Below are 22,271 nucleotides of genomic sequence, written 5' to 3' on the forward strand. Positions count from 1 at the left end.
CCAACGTTTGCTCTTTGGCCCGCGATACATATTGCAATATCGCTAAGGAAGGCGAACTTTTCCATTTTGCGTGCAGCGCGGTCGCGGCGCGAACTTGTGTTTTTGCCGCCGAATGTATTTGCATGCAGCTCGAAACGAGATGTGTTCATGACACGAATAACGTACTCTATAATAATGAAAGAAGCAAGATTGCCAAGTAGATTTGAAATAGTATTAAGCGGGCTTAGGATTTGCTGTCGGTTTACGGCTGACAAGCGAAGGGTTGCGGGAACAAGGCTTCCTCGCAGCAATCGCTCAAATGTTGACATGATTATGTGTTACGAAAATGTTTTTTACGTTGACAGCCTAATATTATTGTCTTTTCTTTCGAATAAGTAGTTGTTTGACTGTTTGAGCTTAACGTTTTTGTAAACAACTTTGAGATACCAGTTTAGTTTTAGTTAGAGGCCCAGTTTTTTGATTCATAGTTAAAATAATTAATTGTTAAATTTTGATACTAATGGTTAAATATTAACAAAATGTAAACTAATAGTTAAAAGATGTACTAAAAGTCAAGCTAACCATTGTTCGAAAAACATTTTTTTCTGAACCACTTGTCGTTTGACATCTGTCAAATTTGACCATTGGTTATTTTAACTACGAATCAAAAAAACCGGGCCTAAGGAGTAGAAGTTTCTGACAGTGGATTAGTAAATAAAATCTTGCAAATAATGTATTTTAATTTGTTTTTCATTTTATTTTTTAAAGGAAGGAAATTCGTTCTTACGCTCGATTTATTTTTTCCTAAACGACTCGGGCATGTTCGGCAAGCCTTTGTTCCGTAGTGTCAAAACGTCCTGGCTCGTCCTTAGCTCACAATAAAAACCCTCTGGCCAACAAGTCGTGATCGGTACAAAATGTCCCCCAGGTAGCCAATTAGTCCCCTCCCCGAGGGGGGACGTGTCTGCCGTAACGAGCTGTCAAACTTTTTGTTTGGTCACCCTTTGTTTGTGAAACCCGCCCAATATGGAGACAGTAGATTTTTAGTGCAACATTTTGGGTGTACGCAAACATTTCTTTAAAATTTTTACTCCACAGACTTTATTTATTTAGAACTTTATGGTTCATATTTACAGATCCAAAAGGCGAACTGAATGCGTTATACAACACTCTCTATTAGTCTTAGACTTTTTCTATTATTTTAAAAACCATGATAATATTTTTTTTCTTATTTGATTTCTTGCACAACATTCAATGATTCAACACAACAAATTGCTTATTTGGTTTCGTTTTCAGATACAATTTGGTTTCACGGTATTATTAGTTACATGTAATGTTTTTTAACGAATAATATGAAAAAAATAGAATACCTAAATGATAAGAAGATAAAAAGTATCTAATCTTTCAAAATAACAAAACACAATACAAAATAGGATGACTTCACCGAAACTCATTCCTTTAGTCACAAAGGCACAATTCTCAACTGGAAACCAATTCCAGGAGTAATCTTACATCCAAAAGTTCGGAATAAATAACTTACTTAACGCGACGTGCTGGATGCCTGGTTCTTCCAGATTTTTGTTAAAATAAGGCCATAAATTAGGAGGGAAAGATACGGCGTGCGAGGAATTAGCGGGGAACGTACGGACCGCAGTTTTACGGATTGTTCTAATCTCATTTTTCTCGTGAAAATACACGCATTATTTTTCTTTTGAAAATCAAAAGTTAAGGTATTTTTACTCTTTTTGTAATGAATGTTAAGTCAAAGAAAAAGTTTCGAGTTATCTTCAATTTACCTACTCATATTTTTGTTACACGGGATGTAACAATATCTTTATTTGCATTTAACATTTGCTGCTTGTCTCTTCTAAGGGTCTCTAGCACATTATCTCTCCTCATTTGTCTCAAATAGAATACAATGACCAGATAGAGAGAGAGAGAGAGATCAGATCATCCATCGAGTGGCCTGCCTACGTTACGTTCTCCAGTCCGTTGTCGCCACTCGAGAAGAAAGTTAGAGAAAAGAATACCTAAGCGGACTTTTCGTTTCAGCCAAAAGACGTCCAGTGCTGGACAACATTTCCATAACGACCGGTCCTGCGTTTCCTGCCTCCAGGTACTTCTCGCGACCTTCATCGTCGGTCCACCTAGTGGGGGGCTTGACCATACTACGTCTTTTGGCCCATTGTCGCCACTCGAGAACTTTTCTGCCCCAATGGCCATCAGCTGTACGAGCAGCCCCGTCCACTGCCACTTGATTCCTTATAAGAAGCGGACTTTAAGCATCTTTTTTCCGGCCATTTTTTGAGTGCTGACTGTGTATCTAGGGTATCTAGCATCGTTGTTCCCTGCCCACTGCAGGGGCAGCGGCCCCCGCGTGCAGGGTTTAATCGTTATTAATTTCGCAGCCACTCATAAGGGCAACCCTTTGCCACATGATATTAAACCTGAACATTCGAGTGGAGCCATGTTGCTTTGTGGATTCAACTTGGAAGCTCACTTTTATTGTTAGAATTAAATGTGGTATTGCTGTGAACGATTTGTGATACTGTGGTTTTGAACAAATTAGCTCTAAATTAAAATTAAAAGTTTTGATTCTTTCATATTAAAAGGTTGCGAATCCCTGCTAACCCATATCAGGGAATTCAAGGGACTTTGGTGTGTAACAAAAACTTTGATGCTAGACAAAAATTGGATATTGTTTTCTTTGTCCAAATCTCAAGACGATTCCTTTTGCTGGCCTACACAAAAATATGCTTATTAAATTATGAAAGACGTAATATATGTTTTGTATTAAGATTGGGTATGAGTAGAATTCCAAATTCAATTGAATTTGAAATCAAAATGATCTCCTTTTTACCCGACTGCGCCAGAGGGAGGTATTTAGTTATGCAATCGGGATAATTTGATTGTGTAGAGTTTGAGTGGATTGTTTTAATTACTTATCACATTTATTTTTGTTGATTCAGGAATGTATATGAATATTTCAGCTTACCTTGGCATAAACCTAGATTTGTAAAGTATACTTTGTGGCGGATTCACAAGAACTAGAAAAATGTCCGTAAATAGGCAAGCGTGTAGCGTCATGTACACGTCTGCCTTACCCAGCCGCTGTGCAAATGTTTGGTCACCCATCTGGAATCGAACGGTGCACAAACTCCAGACGAGCCAAATTCAAAAAGAAAACCTCTCAGCGGGCGGTCAGACGTGATTCATGATACACGAATGCTCGAGCTAGTTCGAATAGTTGCCCCGCGAAGTTTTAGTTCGCTAACCAATTTGTATTTAATCGAATTCGGTATCGGATCGCACTCGACGCGATAACTTTCCGAATATTCATGCGAGCACTTCATTTTATTATGGCTCGGATTGAGGTTTCGCTCGCGCGGATCAACTTTTCAATCGAGTCAGGAAGGCCGATTCGGATACAACTTGATTGATTCCGGATAGGTGTGGCGCGCGAAGATTTTTGGAATTGGATCCTGGATGTGTTGTGTACTTGCACCTTCAATTCAATTTTAGAGGTCATTTGACATTTATTTTTAAATTTCCATGATCCGTGTTGCAGTTGAGGTAACACGAGATGATTTCGTAATTTCAGCCCACAGCCGGGCCCGCAGCGCTGGCACATGCCAGCTAGGGTACACGGCACTCGGACCAGAGATCGGAACTGTTGGAGGAGACCGCGAGCCTTGCGGAGGATTAGACGGCCGTCCATGTACATGGCTGCTAGAGATCAATTGACTTGAACTTCTTTGACTCGTTTAGGTTGGTATCAGGTTTCGATTTCACTTTCTTAGCCAATAACTTAAATAGTTCTTTACCTTCTTTTTCAGGCAAGCAGTAAGGTCAATAATTTGTCAATTTTAAAGCAAAAATGTTCACAAAATAAAGCTTTTCAAGTCCTTATATTGTGTCTTCCTCTAAAATACAATTATTACATACCACAAACAAAAACAACGCACAAGTGTCTTTAATCAGTTGTAGACACACACAAGGCGCGCATGCGTCCCTGCAATTTCTACTCTTCGCCCATAAACTCAGGAGTGATTCTAATCTGCTAATCTCTTACTTGGTCGTCAAACGGCACTTTTCACGAGTGGCTGGGCCAAGACAAACTGCAACTATGCAGACGGCAGGCGAAACCCATTTAATTAGCCGCCATTCAACAGTTAGCGGCCGCGATCGTACCACTCGCAGCTTAAGGAGTTAGATGCGACTGCAAATTGTTGTTTTGACTAGACGCAGGAGTCGTTTGAGAGCCGTTAGCGTCGTAATGAGTCGACGACTTAATGCGTGGCTTGGCTGAAGAATGAACGAGAAATCCTTCTTGGAGCAGTTGGGTAAAATAGACGTTTACTTACGTAGAGCATTTACCGGCTGGATGTTTGTTATAAAGAATGCTATACAAGATCTGAGAAGTCTTTGATGACCAGTCACTTAACTTCTCTGCTCTTCATTGGTTGGGTTTGTGTTGGTGGTCAAACTTTAGATCCTAGCTACACAGGCGTTGTAGCGGTGGGAACAAGAAGTGGGAATAGTCCCGAAAAAATGTCCAGTCACTAGCAGAAAAATCTTGTGTGAAAAAAAAGTTTCTGAGTTTCTTGCGCTGCATCTTCTCAGCATTGGCCCATACTAGGACGTGTAAAAGAGCTTCTAAGGCTGGGTTGCACCATCTTACTTAAACTTTGCCAAACGCACCATCATAACAGTTACGGTTAAAGTTAGGTGGTGCAACTCAGCCTAAAAGTGTACTTAAATAAATTAATTTGAATTTGATTTCTTCTTAGCTTAGAGTTATTTTGCTTATCATCTCCCATTCGGCAACCCTGCTTATTTAAATGTCGTGCCATATCAAAACCAATAGTGCTATTAACGATCGTGACTAGTGACTAGTGTCAACTAGTTAGCCGCCGCAAACAGCCGTCAGCCAATCAGCTTGTTTGAGTTGCGGTGCGACGCGGCGCGGTCCGCGACGATAAGTGTTTTGCATTTAAAATTAACTGCGTATCATCGAATATGGGAAATTATGGGCTGCGGATTTGTAAGCGTTTTGTATATAAATGCAGATGTTTACATAATTTGGTTGCGTTTGTTATGAAAAACAATTTGCATGTTTCATATTTAGTTCAGTCAATGAATGCTTTAACGGCGGTGTAGAGGGAATGGCGTGGAACACAATTTAATTGTAAACTAATATTTTTATTTTATTTTATTTTCTTTATTAGGAAAACATACAGCTTATTTGTGATACAAGGAACATAAAAATAATATACATCCAAAAGGAGTAAAACATAATAAAAAATATTAAAAAATTAACAAGTCAATCATAAGTTGGTTATTGGTGCCATTGCTACGCGATACAAATATTTAAATACCGACTGTGCTAAGGGCGCAACCGAATATTTCTATTTATTCCTCACTAAAAAATATTGTACAAGGTTACAATATGTTTTAGTGGACGTTATAGAGCATAGTTTAACTCTCTACAATTTTAGTAGTAGCTTTCCGCCCGCGGCTTCGCCCGCGTTGAATTTTGTCTGTCACAGAAAAACATTATCGCGCGCGTCCCTGTTTCAAAAACTGGGATAAAAACTATCCTACTTATGTCCTTTCCCGGGACTTAAACTATCTATATGCCAAATTTAATCAAAATCGGTTCAGTTGGTTAGGCATGAAAGCAAGACAGACAGACAGAGTTACTTTCGCATTTTTAATTTAAGTATAGATATTAGTATATACTAATTAGTTACTTCCACAGTTTGCTGTAGATCGGATAGACTAGACTGAAGGTCTAGTCAGTCTGATTTGAATTCAAATAGCCCGTAGCTACGAGTGATTCGTAGATCATTAGTTAATAAACTACGACGTAGACAGTCGACTACGACTTCCACCACTCAGCCTAAATAAATATGATACCATCTATCAACAAATTACTTTAAGAACTAAACTGTAATAAATATTTCTGTTTACGGTACCCTTTACTTTAGTTCATCCCGTATTCCGTCCGCGTGCGCCTCGAAAAGTGCACGAACAACGCCAATTATAATTTGCGCAATCAAATGAACCGCGTCCTGCATTCTCCCGTAAACGGTTTGGTCATTTTGTAGTAAAATAAAACCTGTAAAAACAATACATAAGTGTGCCATTTATTGTTGTAGAAACTATTCAAAAAGAACTAAATTAATAATGTATAATTAACTTACCTTAACATTTTTCATTGATTTTTTAGAGTTGATTTCTAAAGAGTTTAGAAGTAATGTTTAATTTTAGTGTTTTTGAGAGTACAATAATTAATAAAATATGAAAATGAAATAAATAAGAGGAATAAGTTCATGAAAGTATTATATTATTAGTAAAACTATATTTAGATTTCAGAATAAATATTTGTACAAAGTTAATGTGATTGATATAAAAAATCTCTAGTAGGTACCTAACTTGTACATTATTATTTCATAAAACACTGTTAAAAGCAAACAATAAAAAGTAATATGCTATTAAAACACACCCCCTCTTTCTCACGGGATTCCCCTAAATCTTATTGGGAGTTCGCATGACGTCCTAATCCGTATTGTGATACCCGTTCGTTTGTTTGTTTGCTTTGTAAATCCGTCTATTGAACCGACGAAATGTGTCACGGTCTTATTTAGGAACAAAAGAGTCCAAAAATATAGGTTTTAGTTGTGTTTTTGCTGATGGATCTAAAATTATTTGGCAAATTTTAGTACCTAAACAAGTAAATCTGGGATAAATTATTAAAGTATATCTATCTTCGTCCAATTAATTTGTACCTACTATTGAAATTAAAACTTGTAAAAAAGTAACTAATCGAATTTATTATTTAATTTTGTTATCGCCGCTTAAATGGTTACTAGGGATGCCAGAAGCCATTTTAACTGCCAGATTACTTTCCCTGATTACACTCCTGTATTTGAGAATCTTAGCGGTTTAATTTTCATCATCATCATCATTTTAGCCATAGGACGTCCACTGCTGAACAGGCCTCCCCGAATGCTTTCCACAATGGCCGGTTGGTGGCGGCCTGCAATCTGCATCCAGCGCCTTCCCGCTACCTTTATGAGGGCGTCGGTCCGCCTTGTGGGTGGACCACGCTTCATTTTCCGGTACGTGGCCTCTACTCCAGAATCTTGCTGCCCCATCGGCCGTCTGTTCTGCGTACTATGTGCCCCGCCCATTGCCACTTCAGCTTGCTAATCCGTCGGGCTACTCGTATGTCAACTTTATTTCGTTTACGGATAAAAATAAAGCTATTTTACTGCAATAACACACAGTAGGTATAATAAATAATAAAAAATATCCTTGGACATTTTACACTTCGCCGCTAGCCCCAAACTAAGCAAAGCTTGTACTCGTACTATGGGTACTAGACAACCAACGGATATAAACATACTTAAATACTTTGTTTTGTAAATACATAGAAAACACTCAGACCCGTCACAGAAATTAAAATTCATCATTTCAATTTCTGCCCGGTCTGGAATCGAACCCGGGACCTCTCGACATAGTAGTCCGTTCTGAACCAATACACCAAACGGCTGACAATGTATACCCTTCGTTGAACGGTTGTATTCAAAATTAATTTATCAATTTTATGAATTGCCACCCAGAAACTATCGGCAAACCTGTTCAGTGACTTAAACTCATACAATAGTCGAAACTGGCAACTCAAACAGATCGGCGCTCTGTAATCGAATCGGGATGATCGCAACTATCGAGTCGGCAACTCGATTGCAACTCGCAACTTTGATTGCGCGCGGTAATGGATTTGCTTTTAATCTAAATGGGTTTAACCTTAGTGCAGTCAATATGGATATGTCTGGTTATAAAACTATTATTTTATTTTAATAGATATAAAAAAATCGCACATAGAGTCGGCAGCTGTATTACTTGGCGTAAAAAATTGATTTGAGTATAATTTGTATTAATTCCGACAATTATTTTACTTTCAACCCTCATCCCAACCCTTCAAGTTTCATTGAATAAATTCATTGAACAGTAATTTAACACTAAACCAACATTCATTGCAATGGCGTAAAAAGGAAACTAAAAGAGTGAGTTACTTTTCCATTAGCCTACTCGTCGAGATTATGATCAGATCAGTCCATTACTTTCTTAAAATTAACCAGTGATTTAACCACAAATCTAATCGCATTTTCCTACGCAGTCAAGCCAAACCTAGAAAGTAAGAAAACCTCGAATATCTCCCGAAAAGTCACGATCACATTCGTAATTACTGCTCACAAAGCCAGGTTTTATATAAAAATAAATATAAAGCATACGGGGTGGTTCTTTGAGCGTCCCCGCCAATTACACGTGGGCCGGTAATGGACACGCCGGTTGTTTCTTTCAGCTCCACACTAGGCGATTATTACGGCCAAATGACCGTCTTAAGACTTAATCTTGGGTCCAACATAAAGGATCCAGTGGAAATAAAATAATGCGCATCTTGTAAAAGCAATTTATTGTACTTACTGTTCTTGAATTAGATTGAATTATTTTAGAGATTATGTACACATGTGTATACAGGGTGTTTGGTAAATGGGTATATGAGCCGACACTAGCCCATGTTAACATGGGCATATAAATGGTATGGTGAAGTCAGAAATTTGATATCATCATTTTATTTTTTTAAATTTTCATACAAAATAAATTTTATAAAATCCGATTTGTATGAAAATTAAAATAATTAAAATGAAGATATCAATTTTCNGTATGGTGAAGTCAGAAATTTGATATCATCATTTTATTTTTTTAAATTTTCATACAAAATAAATTTTATAAAATCCGATTTGTATGAAAATTAAAATAATTAAAATGAAGATATCAATTTTCTGACTTCACCATACCATTTATATGCCCATGTTAACATGGGCTAGTGTCGGGTCATATACCCATTTACCAAACACCCTGTATATAAAAAGTGGGAACATTCGTTAGTATATTAAAATCGCAAAAAAAAAGTATATGACGTACTTATTAACGCTGTAAAATTGTAATTTTATCAAAGGTACAGTAGGTACGACGCTATGGCATGACATCAAGGTAAACAACAATGTGGCATCTTATTTCGCACTTGAACGATGTTGCAACAAAAATAAAGAGATTGATTTGCTAGTCGACAAATTTATTGTAGTACTACACACCACTAATATAAATATCAATATTATTTACTGTGATTTTAATTGGCAAAAATATATTAATAAATGATTAAAAATACTTATTTTTTATTCTTTTTGACTCTCTTATTTAAGTAAATACGATTACCGATATTGATTACGTATCTAGCCCGCTCATTTCTATAATTTGAACCATACCATATAAGAGCTCCCTCGCAGGGGCTCCGTATTGCCATCATTATGGGAACTCATCTCTCGATAGAGAATTGATAACTGAACCTTTTAGCAGAGGAAAATGGCCGACAGTTAAGCGGAAAACTTTGAAGCCGTCTTTTTACAGGCTGCTTGAGACACGTATGGGTTCATACGCTTCATAAAACTGCAAAGATAGAAAAATAATTAACTCAATTTAGTGTGAAAAATGATCAAAAGGATTGTGTATTGTAGTGGATAAACCGTATTGAATAAGATGTGAGTTTAAAACACAATATTACAGAAAGGTTTCGAGGTGAAAGTAAAACGTATTCATCTACAGCTTTTCTTGCAATTCTATGTCTATTTTTTGGTCCAGTGAACTCTATCATGCGATTAAAGTGTGTGTCTCCAGGTAGATGTTTCACAGACACGTGGGGCAAGCAACATAGTGGTTAGTATTTGAAAAGTTTTATTGATACAGTTTTAGTGAATCGACTATTTTGTATTTTTTTGTTAATTTCCTAAAATAGTATTAAAATAAACATTCTGCCTTCAATTTAACCCTCACATCGCAATGCTCTTTCAATTTAAACTCAGATCTAAAGTAAGATTGCAGATTTTTTGTACAAACAATCTTAATTCAAAGTTCTTTTTAGCCCTCCGAACACAGTTTTTTGTAAACAGAAATAAAATATCCAAGGACAGTTTTGTATAAACACAAATAAAATAAAATAAAATAAAATAAAAAGGCACCTAATCAGCGACACAGTAATAAGCGCAGTGACGCGCACTAAGCGGGAGGGCCCGAGGGACGGTCACTCCGTTGTCGGCGTAATAGGATTTTTATAAATGCCCAATGACTTATTCATGGGGGCAGTTTGGTATTTAGATGTGCTGATGTTGGGTGTTGGGTGTTGCAACTGGTCAGATGTTTTAAACATTAAAATAGTTGATTCTGTTTCACAGAGTGAGGGAGAGTTTTCTATAAGTTTTCGGTAATTTGGGATAGTTTATTTAAAATTTTGCCCGCGGCTTCACCCGCGTGAAATTTAGTGTCACAGATCGGCATAAATTATAGCCTATATGTTAATCTGGGTTACAAACAATAATACTGTATAGTTTCAACAAAATCCGTTCAGTAGTTTAGGCGTGAAAGAGTAACAAACATCTAGACATCCAAACTTTCGCATTTATAATATTAGTAGGATAAATAATAACGTTTTTATTTTCGACTATCGTATTTTTTTTTCATGTACAACTGTAGTTTAAAAACCAGAAATTTAAAGAGAACCATTTAGAAATATGCATTTTTTTGTTGATAGAATATCAAGTCTTTATTAATAAACATTAATTATGTTGTTGTAACCTACTTAGATCGTTTATTGTCACTTGTTAATTTTTGCTATACAATGTTGTCAAACTATTGTTAAAAGTTTGTAAAATGTACTACAGATTCTCTATCAGCTACAAAGCCTAGAAATAAGTAGTTTACACAATGTTATGTTTTCAATGGTAAGTAAATCATTGAAAATAGGTACCAAAATCCGCATAAATAATGCATCCCCCAGACAAAGTCAAAGTCGACGCTAGTCAGCTACCTAACAAGGTGATTTGGCGGACTTAGTCACCGTTGCTGCACAGCCCAAGGAGAGCAGCCAGCCCACCATAAAGGGATTTACATTTACGATGCTAAAAAACTTATTGCTTTCGTCCGTTTTGTCATTCGTTCGTTCGTTTCAGCCGAATGAGGCCTGCCCACGCTACGTCTTCCAGCCTGTGGTCGCCACTCGAGAACTTGTCATTAAAATTTAAATATTTATTGTAAAACGTAGGTGTTCAATGTTCATCCGCTTTAATTGCTTTTTTATTTGCTTTTTATAATTTAATTATAATATTTTTAGTGACACCTGATGCATTCATTTATTTGATAAAATTTAATAGTCTAATATCTACCACACAGGCAGGTTTAATGTTGGGTGTGGTGATTAGCTTATTAGCTTGCTAAGTTAGTATTAAAGATACAAGCTTGCTTGCTTTAAATATGGCCAAGCTGTTCAAACTTAGCTATATTAGTCCAGACCGGCGGGTACAATTGAAAATTCGGCGGATCCAAGGGGCCAGCTTCAGATCGGATTTGAATGTTGAAGCCGCTTAGCATTAACATAATCCCGTATTTCTTACTTAAAGTTTTCGGTGCATTACGCTACTAAGATCGCTATTCATAAGCCGGTGGAGCCATTGATATGACCTGCAGGTGGAAGTTCACAGACCAACATTTTTTAATTGGTTTAATTTTTACATACGGTGTGGTACATATCTGTTTACTCTGGCCAGGGTCAGGTGATATTGTTCAGGCATAGAGTTCGGGGAAGGTATCGACAGGCTCAAAGTCGAGTCTCTACTAGCCGTTTTGTTAGGTTTAGTTAGAATTAGACTGTAAATCTGTCTAGACTTTTCAAACCTAGGTTAGAAGACCTTTTAGAAATAAAGGAATTTTGAGCCTCGAAAAATTAGGTAAAGTAATTTCCGATATTCCCATTTATTCTCATGTAAAGTTGAATACCAGAGTGAGAAAGAAGCAATCAACACTCGTGTTATCGAAGACTAAAGTGGATTGAAAAAAAGCGAAACACTGGGTGTTAGATTTGACGAGTCACCATAGCTATCTGGCATTGCATTATGGGATTGACAAACCAGGGATTATACAATTAAAATTATGCTTAATCACACACACGACAGCACCTCTCAAATAAACCTAGACAACGTGTGCCATAGTAGGCCCGCAGAAATCACGGTATAGTTACGTCTGTCTCATTTGTAGTGATGGCCGCGAATGGAATATTACCGGTATTTATTTAAACCGGTTGTTGGCGACAGATCTGGTAACACCGATGCTAGGCCATGGTCTATGGACTGCAGCTTAGCAACGGTGTTAGCCATCTTGTTTTTTGATATAATTCTGTTTTTTTGCCTTTTGTGCTTTTTAGGTGATCTGAATACAGTTTCGTATTTAAAGCTGAGCATTTTCCATTTCTGTAGCTAACACCGGTAATATTATCATTTCGGTACATATGGTGCTTACTTTTTTGTGTCAAGTTACGAGCCCTATCCTTTTCAAGAAAAGAGCTCACCAGGGTGCGCTCTGTTTTTGACACCGGTAACTTTGAAATGATATATCGGTACTATCGGTAGAGAGACCACTGTAGAAAGTATAGAGTGCACTAAATATTCGGTAATCCTTGACACATTTTTTAAAACTGCTTGAGTTAATCATTGTGAAAAAATAGATCTTGTGATATTCACAGATATTATTATGATATGGCCACTTACCACAGACACACAGTGTAGGTACGTGTCGTACATTCTACTTACACATAAAAAGGGGCAGTGTGGGTAGGCCTCCCATTAGGTACCGACGATCAGGTGAAGATCTTGGGAAGTACCTTGATGCAGGCAGCGCAGGACCAGGTCATTGTGGAAATCCTTGGTGGAGACCTTTGTCCAGCAGGACGTCATTTGGCTGAATGAACACCTTTAAAATGATATGATATTCTAGCAAATAAATGATTGAATTTGAATTTAAAAATAGCATAAAATCTCACCCGCAATTTTCCTCAGTTACTCCGTGATGATGGCGCTTGCAACAGTGCCGAAATATCGGAATCAAGGTAAAGGTACATGGTAGCAATCCCGTCAATAATAATAATTATGAAAATAAATCGGTTTGAATGTAATCCCCGGTAAAAAACCGATACGTCCCATCACTCGCGTCGCAAGTGCCCCCAGGCTCTGAGATGACGAGCTCAGTTCGGGTAAACTTTCATTTGCAAATTACAAACTGTTGTGCCCTAGACGCCTGTTCGTCGGCTACATCGGCGGTGTTACATGCAAATGTTTGCTCGTGTACAAATGGGTTTACTGTTTTGTATTTGCTTTTGTGTATCGTTTAATTTGTTTAATAGGCTCGCATACGTTTCGTGCGTTACATGAGCAGCTTTAATTTTTTTATGCATAACAAGGCAGGTATTTGACCGCAATCGCACCTGGTGTTAAATGAGATGCAGTCTAGGATGGTACATTTTAATATCTGCCCTGTAAGTGCCTATTCACTCTCGCCTTGAAAATGCCCGGATTAATAAATAAAGAGAGTAGTAGGAATAGGAATAGCGAATGAATTTAAACCTATACTTTACAATATTATATTCCTAAAAAAAATTCAGATAAATCATACATACGAGTATAACATTGACGTAGCTATACGTTTTATTGATGAAACATATTGGTGTAAGAAAATCATGAAAATGATGCTATTCCCGTAAAAAAAGTGCATTGTTTTGGAAAAAAATCTTTGGGAAAAAGCCTATTTCGAATTAATTTAACTGTTAGGCTGAGTTGCACCACCTTATTTTAACCATAACAATGACAATAACCGATGCTTTTTGTATGGAGTTTGATTAATGTTTGACGTTTATCAAAGTTAAAGTAAGATGGTGCTACTCAGCCTTAGAATTTTACCGAAAACGAACGTGTCTCTACGTTCGTTTCTGCTTCCATTCCAAGAGAAAAGGGATAAGCATAATCAATTGAATTGAAACTAATTGGTTGCATTTAATAGCTATCATCAAATCGCAAATAGCTCACGAGTGGCACATCGGACACGATGGGCGTTAATGGCCGACTGTTATTACGTCAAATCATTTATTCAGATGTCACGCCGTGGAGGCGGTGCATACCGATGACCTGGGGGCGGGCTAATCCGCTGAGTATACCCAGTGGGTAAAGGTTGTGTAGGTAGGTAGGTCTAGGTACTAGGTAGTACAGGTAGATGTTTAGCAAAATCGGAGTTTGGTAGGTTTTGTTTTGTAAATACATACTTACATAAAATGTACATTGTGCATTTAAAACACTCAGACCAATAAAACAGATATTATGTTCATGCACACAAATGTTTGTATTGTGCGGGGATCGAACCCGTGACCTCTGGAATAGTATTCCGCTACGCGAACGGCGGTCCAAGTATACACAAACTGTGTCCTTACCATGAGTTTACATTAAAATTAGCTGCGTAAAAAATTTACAGGGCTCCTAGCGGTTACTCAAGAACTAAAATTATAGATTTTTTACGCACTCGTTAGCGATTACATTTAAAAAATAAAAAAACTCAATAGTAAAGCTACTGTAAATATCCATGACTCGGGTAAACAAGCTCGTACTCATCATACATTATTTTGTCCCGCAACAGTTGCCTGCTGTTCTTAGTCCGTTTCTCATTAACAGCCGGCTAACTGACATACGAGTACTTTCTTTATGACTTGATTTATTCTTTTTTCAGATTACGAAAACTAAGCGCAACTAAAAAGTGCGGGCGCAGGAAAGGCTGTTGCGTTTTGTTCTATTTTTAAATTTAAAAATCAATTTGAATGTGTCAGATTGTTTGTACCGAGACCGAAGAACGTACGAGGCAGTATGCATTTTATGCCTTTGACAAAAATTCAAAAATGGAACTAAACACAATTTTCATAAATTGAAAGCAAAGTGGGTATACATTTTGTAGTGTCAAAACGCTGTCGCTCGGAGCTGACGGCTGATTTTAGTTTAATTTGATTATTTGTGCTTTAATTAATTAGTAGTAATTATCGTGTGTATGCTTGTGCATGGTGATAGTGTACTCTACTAGACGTCATAAAAAATATGGAAATTCAACGCCATTATGGTAAAGTGCTTTATTGACTTGCATAATTTTCCACTATTTTGTTGACTAATGATTTTATTGATCAAACTTTCTTACAATAATGTGGTATCTACACACTTACACTTGGTGGTATCTACGAGTATTTACTTAATTAATGAAAAAATTATAAGTTTTACTTTAATATTTTAAGAATTGCTATTGCAAAATTATACCTACGTCATTTTACGAAATTGTTTCACATTTATACCGTCCCGTAACTGAATAAGCATGGGTGGTGTAAGCGATTGGTAGTACAGCTTTCAGAGGCCCATATTTTTAAAACATATGACTTTTGATATAAATGGGAAATAAAAATTGCAACTTTTCCAGCAATTTGGAGATATAAAAAATATGATATATATGTTACGGTCAAAGTGATAAATGTGAAAATTATGAATAATCGCCGGTTATTATGAATAATCACCGCATGATTTGGTAAATGTGATTAATATGAGGTCATTTATGTGTGTATAAAACTAAATAGGCGGCTTAGGGGTGGCCCAAGGGCCACCCCCGCCGCACCTTAACCTATTTTTCACTTTAAATCAAAACATTATGTTATAGGCATCATGGAAAAGTAATATTATGAAAGAAACATTCCAAACTCATTATGCCAAATTATATTAATATATGATATCTAAACGTTCAAAAGTTTGGCTGTACACGAGCACGTACAAAAGATGTTGTTCTCTTTTATGAAATTTGTTGGTACTAAAGGTTGAATTACTAAATAATCATTGTTAAATGTGATTAATTTATCACTTTTACCGCGACTGTCGGTAATTATTCATAATAACCGGTTATTATTAATAATTTTCAATTTATCACATTAACCGTAACATATATAATAACCCATAGGCCTAGAGAGATGCCTGCACATGGGGAACAGAGACAGGTGTATATGGTTGTAGTGAGTTGGAAAGAGAGGGAATATTCGGTACAGCGGCCATTGCAGAGAATGCACCGGCTGGGGTACGGTCGGCAGACAAAATGCTTTACTATTAACAGTGACAGTAAGTTTGGGCTGCGTAGCATTAGCAAAAAATGAAATCGTGTTTCACATACAAACTGTGGGTCATTTTGCGTATTTTATATCTAACATTGTATGTAAAATTTACAAGTACAAATCAAAATGTCTGTTGTCATTTTGTCTCATTAGAAAAAAATCTAGATAATGTCATGAAATTATTTTAGTTTCGGGACAGGTACCACGGTAATACTATCTATACAGTATTCCAACTCGGCCATATTTTTGAAATAAATGTCAACAGCCCCGCGGTACGTCACGGTATGACAACATGCGATAGGGCTGCTCACCTACAGTATCCATTCTAATTACATCTGTCCACTTAGAATTTCTATCTAGTTTTGTGATTGTAATTTTTATTTATTTAGACAAACAAAATACTCTGTGAATGGAATAGGATAAAAATGCGTGTTGTTTTGTGTTAGTAGATTTAATTTAAAAAAATATACAAAAATAATTTTGAATCTACTAATCATAATGAGTACTTAATGACCTGTTACTTTAATTTCAGGCGGATGAAGTCGTGGGCAAAAGCTGGTTTAATACAATATAATTTTTTTTTCAAATCAAACTGACTGAAAATCACCATTTTTGACTGTTAATAACTTGTTTTTGACAAATTTGACCGTAAATGACGGTAGTCAAATTCAATCAACTTAGTCATTTTCGACACTAGCTAGGCCATCGACGTCCGTTCACGGTCGGCACATTCGCGACACCCCTAACCCTAACTTTTGGATTTCGACCGCGTCCCGAGATTTGAAATTCGAAGGAAAGCTCGCGTTTCGTCGGTTTATATGAAGTTATAATACTGTATGATATTATTACCGAGCAGGTACTTAGGTTTACATTTTCGATTTTGTTGGCACTTACATAAATTGCTATAAGTACAAGTATTTATCTACACATTTTAAGACTAGAATGATATCGTGTAAGTGATTGTATATTTAACATACATGAATAAATCGTCTCAACGAAAGCGGATCCATAGGCAGGTCGAGGGGCAAATGGCGCGTTAGAATATTGAAGACAATTTTAAAATATTTCTACATCTGTCACATCAGCTTTTCTGTAATCAAGCCTGCCTATTCTGCTGTCGGTACAGGCTCACACGTGTGGCACAAACGAGCGGCCTTATAATGAATAGCCGTCGCTCGCCGCCATATTTCAGCGCATTAACAAATGACCCTGTCACTGAGCGCGCGGCGCGCGATTTTTCTGTGCACCGTACTACTTGATCTACGTGCGGTGGACGGCTTAATTGATGCAGCTTTGGGTGCAGGTGAGAGGCTGGATGGAGGTGAAGGCCGAAGTTCGCCTTGGGGTTGATATTTTGGAGGCGCATATTGAGGCAGGCTCGGTCTTATACACTAGGCACATATCGACATGGTGGGAAGTTGAGCTGAAAGCGTGGAATGTCCGAGAGGCAATGCGAGTCGCACGTGTGTCGGCAGCTGGTAATATGTTATGGAAGTCGAACCTTAACTTCGAATTCCTCCTATGTTCTTTTGATTATTTCGTTGCGGGTCAATGACAGTTTAACTTTTCGCGGGACAAACTTGACCTGCACTGGTTGGGTTTTTAGTGGCGGTCAAGCTGCAGATCCTGGTTACACAGGAGTTGCAGCGGTGGGAACGATAGGTGGAAATAGTCGTAAAATGTTGCTGAACGTTGCAGCGCCTCGTAGATTGAGCGATGCGAGTCATTCTTGAGTGTGTCGATATTGAAAGATGTAGGCTGATTTTGACATACTTAGCATTCTTTGTATAGGGTTTCGCGCCGTACTACTTGATCTACGTGCGGTGGACGGCTTAATTGATGCAGCTTTGGGTGCAGGTAAGAGGCTGGATGGAGGTGAAGGCCGAGCTTCGCCTTGGGGTTGATATTTTAGAGGCGCATATTGAGGCAGGCTCGGTCTTATACACTAGGCACATATCGACATGGTGGGAAATTGAGCTGAAAGCATGAAATGTCCGAGAGGCAATGCGAGTCGAACGTGCGTCGGCAGCTGGTAATATGTTATGGAAGTCGAACCTTAACTTCGAACTCCTCCTATGTTCTTTTGATTATTTCGTTGCGGGTCTAATAACAGTTTAACTTTCCCCGGGACAAACTTGACCTTGACTGGCTGGGTTTTTATTGGCAGTCAAGCTGCAGATCCTGGCTACACAGGAGTTGCAGCGGTGGGAACGATAGGTGGAAATAGTCCCGCAATATGTTCTGCGTCCTAAAATGTTGCTGAATGTTGCAGCGCCTCGTAGTGTGTATTCTTGAGTGTGTCAAGATCGAAAGATGAAGGCTGATTTTGACCTACTTAGCATTCATAATATAGGGTTTCGCGCCGTACTACTTGATTTACGTGCGGTGGACGGCCTAGTTGATACAGCTCTGGGTGCAGGTGAGAGGCTGGATTCAGGTGAAGGCCGAAGTTCGCCTTGGGGTTGATATTTTGAGGCAGGTTCAGTCTGTAGTTTAGGCCTTGGATATATTGTCACCGTAAAATTGTGAATTCCGTCAGATTATAATCTGACGTAGTTAAATTACAATCTAACCTAACCTAACCCACTGTTAGTTTACAATCTACCGCGTTATATTATAAACTGACAGAATTCACAATTTCACGCTGACAGATAGTTCAACAGCGTGGAGTGAACGAAAGGCTATGCGAATTACAAGTGCAGATGTTTAAGGATCTGGGGCTGGTTGTCTAGTCTTATGACTAGGATTTTCAGAAATGTAAAGCAATGTAGTTAGAAAGGGAGAGTGGAAGGAAAGATGTAGAAGCTGGGGGTAAGGACTGAATCCTCATGACTGGTCTCCAGTTAACCGGATTTATAGATTTATGTGTAGCGTTAGTTGTATGTAAAGACGACATCAGACGAATTTAAAAGCTTTAATCATACTTTGACCCCCCAATCGTTCGTTCATTTGTTTCAGCCAAATAACGTCCACCCCTGGACGAAGGAAAAAAGAAAGGTCTTCGCCAAGGATTTCCACAACGACCAAGATATATCTGGACTTTATTTTATTGAAGCTGCAATCAAATGCAAACTTTTTGCACGCATAACTAACAAGCAAACGGGTTGATAAACGTACGATTTGCATACTAACTACTCTTCAAACAATTCTCATTAAATTTTGCATCCAATGCATTGTAATTATTGTAGAAATTGTGTCGTCTCACCCCCGGGACCCAAAAATATATTATCCCGCCTTCGAGCCGGCAGCGATGTAAACATTGCTCATCTACATATTTTAGCCGCGGAGCTGGGACGCGTTTTTGCTAAATGCAGTTTGTACAGACCGGCATCTTGGTTAGAACATTGGATCTAAAACCTAAGAAACAATTTTAGTTGTTAAGCCACTATGTATAAAAAGTTTAGCTTACCAATTCGGAACAATATTAATAATGAGAAGAAGTGACGTATAAAACTTATTCCGATTCAACTACTAAAACTAATAGGCTTCTTGAAAGGTTTCCTATGTGCTTAATTTTCTCTAATTACTCCTGAAATCGTCACACAGCATAAGGTTTACTTACTTACTTTTTGATCACCTGGATTTGACCACTGCACTCGCGTTTTCATAGTGACTGTAAGTTTGAGTTACTGTGTTAACATTTAAGGATTAATTTTAGTGTTATTATAAAGATTAAGTGTCAACACTATCATGTTTTGCTCTCGCGCAACTGAAGCGCCGGCTAATTGTCTCTGATTGTTATAACTACCGATTTGGATGCTGTTAGGCGCCATGCATACAGAGCGCCGCCGATGGGCTTGATGGCGGGGAATCTAAATTAGGGGCTGTCAAATTGACATTGTCGATGGTAGGTTTTTGTTTTGACAAAAATATGGGCACTTTAGGTCGAACTTTAATCAAAAATCAAAATCAAAATCAAAAATATTTATTCAGTTTAGACCACAAGTGGCACTTATGAACGTCAATAGAAAATAATAAAAAAAGAAAAAGGTAGCCCTTATGGGGCACTTTACATGTCTCCTTATCTTTTGGGCCCTACCAGCGCTTCGAGACAAACATATGGCAAGTGCTGAGAAGAAACGCCGGAACAAACTCAGTCACCACTTATTGCCAGGAATTATCTAACGGTAAGAATAGTCAAATTTAAGTACATCAAATATGTGCAGACTGAACTGACCACGCATCCTTGTCATCAATATACTTTAAGATCCTACATGATGTAGCTAGCCTGTAAATTAAGCTTGGTTGTAGTCCTTCTTATTTATTTTTAAACGCCTATGAGTTCGATGACTACAGGGAAATCTAAATTAGTGTTAGTGGTAGTTTTTTGTTTGGACAAAAATATGGGCATTTTAGAACTTTTAAATCCCAGATGTTCTGGCTTCAGCTTGTTGAATTTTATGATATTTTTTTGCCTATTTTTATTTTTTTTGGCGGATTTTGGTAATAAATTCTACAGTAGGTATGTAAAACACACTTCTCTATACCTAATACCAATCTTATTTCAAAATTTTGATACAAAATTTTCTTTTGGATGAAAATTGATATTTTTTTATTAGCCTTTCTTTTTATTCTACTAGCTAAATAAATAATCGTACGTAAAGTATCAGAGATGTACGCAATTTAGACATACGAGTAGATTTGAAATGTTCCTAGAAAAGTGTACCTAAATATTACTCTTGAAACTTATTGATCTAATACATGATGTTCAGTACAAAAAGCTGTACGGATTTTCAACATATTCCCGATCTGACAAGTGAGGGAACTTTCAACGGGCCCTTTTATCCGACGTGACGTCCTGCGGGACTCAATTAGCTGGCTTCGGACAACGCCGGACCGGACGCCGGACAGGGCTTAGCCATAGTACAGGCGTCCTCAGTACCTTTAGTAGAAGAGGCCTGGTCTCTTGAAGTACCGATTATAAAAAGTATAAGACTTACGTCGTCTTCTTAACTTAGAAAGCTCTCCAAAATTTGACTTTATGAAAAAGCAAATACTTGCTTAGCAAAGACTTTAGCTTGTTGAAGTATTCTTTGTAGTAGTGTAGTTTTAGTTTGGGCGTGAAAATGTAATAAACAGATAATTACTTTTGTAATATTGTCTTATTTTGTAGGTATGTAGAAAAACGAGAGGTTTTTTCTAGTTTGGTTATAAATACTATATTTTATGAGAGATACTCCCCATCGTTTGTTCGTTCGTTTCAGCCAAATGACGTCCACTGCTGGACAAAGGCCTCCCCCAAGGGTTTCCACAATGCACGGTCCTGCGCTGCTAGTAGGAGGCCTGCCCACGCTACGTCTTCCAGCCCGTGATCGAACTTTTCTCCCCATAAAATAATTTCATTCTTAGACATACTTAAATATTGACGTATTATACTGATAGTATCGAGGACTACTGTTTAACTGTACTGTGACTTAAAGGATAGGTTTTGTGCCACTTTGTCTTGCTTTTAAATCAATTATGTTTGAAGGCCGGCCACTTTGTACTGCTGACGTGGCCGGCTACGTCACGGCTGCCAGTTTCGAGGTTCAAACTCCAAGTCTTAGGAGAAGGAACAGCAATGTCCTTACTACAGCACATCAAAATACATTTTGTTGAAAAATAGATAGTTACGACTACATAAGATGCTATAATGTTTAGCTTGGTGTTCTATCTTCTGTACTTTAGATTCTTGATTGGTAGATTTTAGAGAAATAAAGCAGTTCAATGTTTGAGTGAAAGAATAACCTTTTTCACATGAAGAAAGTCTCTGATTAAAGTCAAATCCATCAGTGGTTTTGTTGCCGTGCTTCTTCTAAGAACTGGCACAGATATTTTTCTTAGAGCTTTGGTAAGCCATGTTGTTACCTAGTTTTATCATAAAAAGGTTGTCTGTAAAATTCTGATCCGATTCCGAAGTCTTTGGTTCCAGGAACACAGAATTCCAATTTCTATAATGTTTTGTGAACTTAGTCACGATATTTCTTTAACATGAATAGGAAGTTACTTTCATTATTTCATTATGTACAAAAACATTTTAATAAAACCAAAATAATAGTAGCAATATACTAATTAATTTAATATTATATTAACGGTCGACAACGTTCATTGAAGCTCTATTATTTACTAAGCTCTGAGGAAGTGCTTTCAAATATTAGCTACTAGCTTTCCGCCCGCGGCTTCGCCCGCGTGGAAATTTGTCTGTCACAGAAAAACTTTATCGCGCGCGTCCCTATTTCAAAAA

This window comes from Ostrinia furnacalis, unplaced genomic scaffold, assembly GCF_004193835.3.
Source record: "Ostrinia furnacalis isolate ACB-3 unplaced genomic scaffold, ASM419383v2 OfSCF5576, whole genome shotgun sequence".
NCBI lineage: Eukaryota > Metazoa > Arthropoda > Insecta > Lepidoptera > Crambidae > Ostrinia > Ostrinia furnacalis.